Raw genomic sequence first — 6,834 nt, forward strand, 5'->3', positions numbered from 1 at the left:
CTTCTCTTCTCCGCGACACGCACCTCCCGACCCGCCTGCTCCAAACCCTCCGGCCGCGCTCGCCCCCGCAGTCCTTCCTCACGCGACGCGCCTCCTCCTCCCCGCCGCTCGCTCTTGCTCTGCCTTCTTTTCCACGGACACCGGAAGGTGTTCCCCTCCCTTCCTCGGATCGCCTCGCGCGTTCCTTAGCTCAGAGCGCCATCATGTGGCTTACTGTAGGAATTGCTCCTTCTCTTTGTGTTTTGCACTGCATTCGCTTTGTTTTTGCCTTTTCCTTCTGCTTTAAATACCTTTATGTGCACATATATTTTTTTCCTCGATTATTCTCTCAGCTTTTCACTGCTCCAGCTTATGTTTTATCTTTTTATTTGCAGTTAGCCACCGACTCATCTTTTACACTTTTTTTTCTACGTGAAATGGGCATTCTCTGAAAAGCACTGAATGTGTTTGATTTGTTGTACAGCTGTCTCAATAACGGACATTGGTGTTCCTCTGTTGAAATCTTGTTGTTTAATAGAAGTCTTTCCCATAGCATGCTCTATTCATATGTCATTCGTTACATTTTTTAGAGGAAAGTAAACGTTCCTTTTTGCCAAAACTCAGAGAAGCAAGGATCCGCAAGCAGTTGCTCTAAGTCTTAAAAAGACTGGGTGCAGGAAGGGAAGTCTGAAATAGATTCCTTTGTTTCATTCTTCGTCGATGCTTCTCTCTTCTGCTTGTTTCTTTTTTTTTTATGCCAAATTGCAATCATTGAAGGATCAAAGAAATTCAAAGGGTCTCCCAAGGATCATCTAGTCCAATTCCCCTTCAGCAAACAAGGACTCCCGCAGCTAGATCAGGTGGCTCACTGTCTTGTCCAGCCTGACCTTGCGTTTCTCCAGTGACAGGGCATCCACAACCTCTCTGGGCACTCTGTTTCGGTGCATCACCACCCATACTGCAAAAAACTTCTTCCTTTTATCTAATCTAAATTTCTTCTCATCCACTGGAAAGCGTTTCCCCTTCTCCTATTACAAAAGACCTTGCTGAAATGCCCGTCCCCTTCATTTTTACAGCTTCCCTTTAGATACAGAAAGGCCATTTTCAGCTCACCCTGAGACCTCTCTTATCCAGGCTGCATGGCCCCAGCTCTCTCAGCATGTCCTCACAGGGAGATGTTTCATCCCTTGAATCATTTTTGTGGTCCTCCTCTGGATGCACTCCAACTGGTCCATGTCTCTCCTGCGCTGAGGACTCCCCATCTGGATGCAGCACTCCATGTGAGGTCTCACAGCACAGAGCAGAGGGGCAGATCCCCTCCCTTGCCCTGCTGACTGCGTGGCTTTGGATGCAGCCCAGGATACGGTTGGCTTTCCAGATTACAAGGGCACATAGCTGGCTCATGCACAATTTAACATTCACCAGTACTTCCATGTCCTTCTTGGTAAGGCTCTGATCAATCCTGTCAACTGCCAGCTTTTATTCTTAGTGGCATTTGCCACGACCCAAGTCCTAGACCTTGCATGTGGCTTTGTAGAACCTCATGAGGTTCTTCTGGGCCCACTGCTCAGCCAGTCTAGGTCTCTCTATGTGGTATCCTGTCTCTCAGGTGTGTTTACCACACCACACAGTTTGACATCATCCACAAAGTTGCTGAAGGTGCATTCAATCCCACCGTCGATGTCATCAATGAAGATGTTGAAGAGCATTGGACCCAGTACCAACTCCTGAGGAATACCACTCATCATTGATCTCTTCCCAGACATTGAGCCATTGAATTCTACTCTCTGATTACCATCTTGCCATCAGTTCCTCATCCATCAAGCGGTGAACCCATCAGATCCACACCTTTCCATTTTGGAGAGAAGGATATTAAGTGGGACCATAGCAAAGGCCTTGCTGATGTTCAGTACACTACGTATAAAAAAAAACCACAAAGATGAACTCTTTTTCCTCCTGCACATTAGCATCTTACCTGTATTCCCCTATCCCAACAAATGACATGATCATCTCCCTGAGGAAGCATTCAGACACATCACATTTGCTACCCATATCCTTCCACACAGAGCATAGTGGAAGTTCAGAATCTGAAGTGTGGTCCTTCAATCCTGTGATGCCCCTGAGTAGAGCAACTCAAGCAAAATGGAAGCAGCAACCTCTGGCAGATATTGCACCAACTGGGCACCACAACTTTCATTAACACATTCCTATTACATTCAGAATGTAACAGAACACATTTGGTTCTGCATGTCCATTCTTTGCATCTACGGATTTTCTGTGATCTCATGCTGTGATTACTCCAAACAGACAGACAAAAATGTATCCTGTCCAGTGTGTAGGCATTTTGTTGTCTTTTCCATGTGCAGGCAGAAGCATCTCCCCCCAGCTCCGCCGCGCTGCTCCACCGCCGACCATCGCCCTCAACGCCGCACCGCTCCTTCTCTTCTCCGCGACACGCACCTCCCGACCCGCCTGCTCCAAACCCTCCGGCCGCGCTCGCCCCCGCAGTCCTTCCTCACGGGACGCGCCTCCTCCTCCCCGCCGCTCGCTTTTGCTCTGCCTTCTTTTCCATGGGCACCGGAAGGTGTTCCCCTCCCTTCCTCGGATCGCATCGCGCGTTCCTTAGCTCAGAGCGCCATCATGTGGCTCGCTGTGAGAATTGTTCCTCTGCTTCCTTGTGTATCGTGCTGGGTTCGCTTCGTTTTTGCCTCTTTCTATTTCTCGTTCCTTAATTTTTAGCCTGTATTGTTGCTTTTTTTTTTTTCTTCCCCTGATTCCTTAATGGCATCTTGATGGTTCCTTCAAAAATGACGGGGCTGACATCTGCTTTTATGGATATTTGTTTCTTTCATTTGTATTTGTCGTCTGTTGTAGTCATGTGTGTGAGTAACCAGACCATTGTCTGACTCTTGCAATGGCAGATGAGTGCGTATACCTCTAAGTGAAAAACAATGCCTGCCCGTGCATCTCTTCTCTGCTTCTCCTTGCATTCACGTTCACCTGCACACTGGATAGGGAAGAGCTGGCTATGGGCAGAGAGCAAGTTGCTTCTTCCTCATCTCTGCACCTCACACACATAAAACTCAGCTCTAGATTACCAAACACACTTCTGTGGCACCAAATATGCATCTGCCTTCTGCTCTCTTTGTTTTTCTGCTCTGACTTTTTACTAGTCCATGCAGAAATCCACCACTGAAGCTGTCAATGGAACAACATTGATGCATTGAGTCCAGATCCATATCTACTCCTTGATGCCAGCTGATTGTGGATTTTACCCAAAGTAAACCCAAAACATTTGAATGAACTCTTCCTGCATCTTTGTACCTTACCTGCAATCCTTTATCACAACCAATGGAAAGCTCATTGCCCCAAAGAAGTATTCAGGCAGACCACATTTCCTTTCCCAAATCCTTCCATGCAGAGTGCAGTGGAAGTCTGCCTCTAAAGATGAATCATGGTCCTTCCCTCCTACAATGCTCCCAAGCAGGAGTACTGGGACTTTCATTAACACACTTCTACTAAATTCAGAATGTAAGAGAAAACGTTCACTTCTACTCAAATCTATTCATTCTTCATTTCTTTCCTTGTGTCTTCGGATCTTCTGTGACCAAACACATTTATTACCCCTGTCAGAGACAAAAATTTATCCTGCTCAGTGTAAGTGTTGACTTTTCTAGATGCAAGCAGATGGGTCCTCTGTTACCAAACGAAGGAATGCTATGAGCAATATTGTACAAGGCACAATGTTGCAAAATTAATCCGGAGATATATTACTGATCTCTGAATTTCAGGAAAATTAGGTCTACATGTGGATTTTTGTTTTGTTTGCAGGTTCATGTCTTGCAGGTTCATGTAGCAAGAGGGTTTGGGTTGAGATCAATGTCCTGACCAGTGCTCAAAAAGAGATCTTTATATACACTTTCTGTCAATGAAGCAACCAAGCTCACTCCATAAAGAGAATACAATTAAACAGTGAAAAACCCTACATCTGTATCTTAACCACATACCTTTTGGGTACGAATGACTCACCTGTAGTATCAGCGGCTGCTTGTTCAGAAAAAAAAAAAAAAAAAAAGCTTCCATGGGCATCGGAAGGTGTTCCCCTCCCCTTCTCCGGTTATATCGCGCGTTTGTTAGCCCAGAGTGGCATCATGTGGCTCACTGTGGGAATTGCCGAATTGCCTCTCATGCTTCTCTGCGTATCACACTGAGTTTGCTTCATCTTTGACATTTTTCATTCCTTACGCTTCACTTTCAGTTGCTTTTGTTTTTTGTTCGTTTTAACCCAGTACTTACCCACAGCACATTTCAATCTAATAGCTGACTGGAAGTCTTTATATTTACTTAAAATGAGGCATCAACTAATCTTTCATGCTTATTCTCCAAGTTAAATGGGTGTGCCATAAAATGTACTGAATGCACTTACTGGTTGGTGAGACGATCCCACTATGACAGCGATCAGTGTTCCTCTGTCAGAAACTTTGAGGATTTAACTGAATTATGTCCAAAAGCATGCTGTATTCTCACACCCATCTATTCGTTTCTTATAGCAAATCTACATGTTGCCTGTAGACATAACACTGGGAAGAGGGTCTTCACAGGTAGTTCATGTCAGTCTTACGAGGACAGAACACAGGGAGGAATTTAAGAAAGAGGTCCCTTCCTTCCACTCATGGCCGATGTTTCTCCCCATTGTTTCCTTTCAACAGAGCTTTCTGGCAACGCCTCCTTCTCAATCTGAACATTTTGCTCCATTACTGGATGGCTCCTGTGATGATCGTCATCAATGTTCCTCTTTTAGGAATGTTGTGCTTTAATTGGAATCTTTCAAAAAATACGCTTCATTTACATGTCCTTGTGTACATTTTTGAACAGCAAAATAAAACTGCAGCCAAAGCAGTGATCCAGACAGGGATCACTGGGCTGAGGCCAATGGAATGAGTTTTAACAAGACCAAGTGTTGGGTCTTGCACTTTGCTCACAACAACCCCATGCATCACTACAGGCTTGGGGGGAAAAGATCTGAGGGTGATAGCTGACAGCCCTGTGAACATGAGCCAGCATGGTGCCCAGGTGGCCAAGAAAGCCAACAGTATCCTGGCTTGTATCAGCAATAGTGCAAGTCAGCAGGGAGTGATTGTCTCTCTGTACTCAGCACAGATGAGGCTGCAGCTTGCATACTGTATCTAGTTTTGAGCTTCTCACTAAGAGAAAGACATTGAGGCACTGGAAGATGCCCGGTGAAGAGCAACAAAGCTGGTGAAGGGTCTGAAGCATAACTCTGTCTGGCTGAAGAAACTGTAATTGTTCAGTCTGGAGAAGTCTCAGGGGAGACCTTACTGCTCTCTACAACTTCCTGAAAGAACGTTGTGGTGAAGTGGAGATAAGCTTTTTCTCCCAGGTAACAGCAATAGGATGAGAGGCAATGGACTCAAGTTGTGCCACAGCAGGTTCATGTTAGATATTAGGAAACATTTCTTCTCAGAATGAGTGGTCAAGCATTGGAACAGGCTGCCCAGTGAGGTAGTGGAGTCACTGTCCCTGGAGGTGTTCAAGAAACATGTAAATGTGGCACCGTTTAGTCAGCGTATTGGTGATGGGTTGATGGTTGGACCTCGTGATCTTAGAAATCTTCTCCAACATTAATGACTCTATGATTTTATGATCCTATGAATGATTCCTTGAGTCCAGATCCATATTCAGTCCTTGATGCCATTTGGGTTTGTGCCATCTTTGTTTATTTTGTGTAAACTCAAAACACAAACTTCTTCCTTCTGTGTCTTTGCACCTTACCCGTGTTCCTTCATCTTGACCAATGGCAGACTCACCTTCCCAAAGAAGTATTCGGAAATACCACGTTTCTTATCCCAAAGCCTTCCATGCAGAGCACAGTGGAAGTTCAGACTCTGAAGATGAAGTATGGTTTTTCTCTCTTGCAATGATCCTGAGTAGAGCATCTCAGGGAAAATGGCAACCAGGCACTGGAGCTTCCATTAACACATTCCTACTAAATTCAGAATGTAACGGAACATGCTCTGTTCTTAATTTCCATTCTTTTGTCTTCAGATTTTACATGATCTCACACCATTATTACCACAGACAGATGGAGACATAGATCTATCCCATCCAATGTAAAAGCACTTTGTTGACTTTTCCAGGTGCAGGTAGCTGGGTCCTCCATTATCAAATAGTGGAAAGCAACAAATAAGATTGGTCGAGATCTTCTAAAATTAATCCAGAGTCATGATCCTGACTTCTGACTTCCCTGAAAATAAGGTCTATATGTAGGGTTTGTTTGTTTTATTTGATTGTTTGTGTTTTGGTTGTTTTGTTTTCTGGTTCATGTAGCAAAGATTTTGGGCAAAGATCAATGTCATGACAAGTGCATAGAAAGAGATGCTGGGCAAAGTCACCAAGTTCACCCTACAGGAGTCCAGGATGAAAGGTTTTTAAGAAGGGAGTATATATATATATATTTTTTTCTTACTTACCCATTTGCTAACTTCATCCACTTACCTCAGATAAGTAGATCTCCTTTGGATGAAAAGTTTCATGCCACATTCACAGAGATGAGAATATAATGTTACAGTCAGCAAAAAGAGCATTGCTTTATTTTCAGGTGTGTTAGCGCTGTACTAAGGTCTAAATTAAACTTGCTCACAAAAAAAAAAAGAAAAAGAAAAAAGGAATGTTTTAATCGATAAAACAGCTACTAAAGAGAAAAATAAAACACTGCTGCCAAGGGTACTGGATGCAATGTCTCTTCTCCTGTGTTAGAGTAGTTTCTACATCCATTGAGCAGCAATTCAGAAAAAAATGCCATACATCTGAGTTTTGCTTGTGATAAAAATGTTT

Source organism: Meleagris gallopavo, chromosome 15 (assembly GCF_000146605.3).
Source record: "Meleagris gallopavo isolate NT-WF06-2002-E0010 breed Aviagen turkey brand Nicholas breeding stock chromosome 15, Turkey_5.1, whole genome shotgun sequence".
In the NCBI taxonomy this organism is placed as follows: domain Eukaryota; kingdom Metazoa; phylum Chordata; class Aves; order Galliformes; family Phasianidae; genus Meleagris; species Meleagris gallopavo.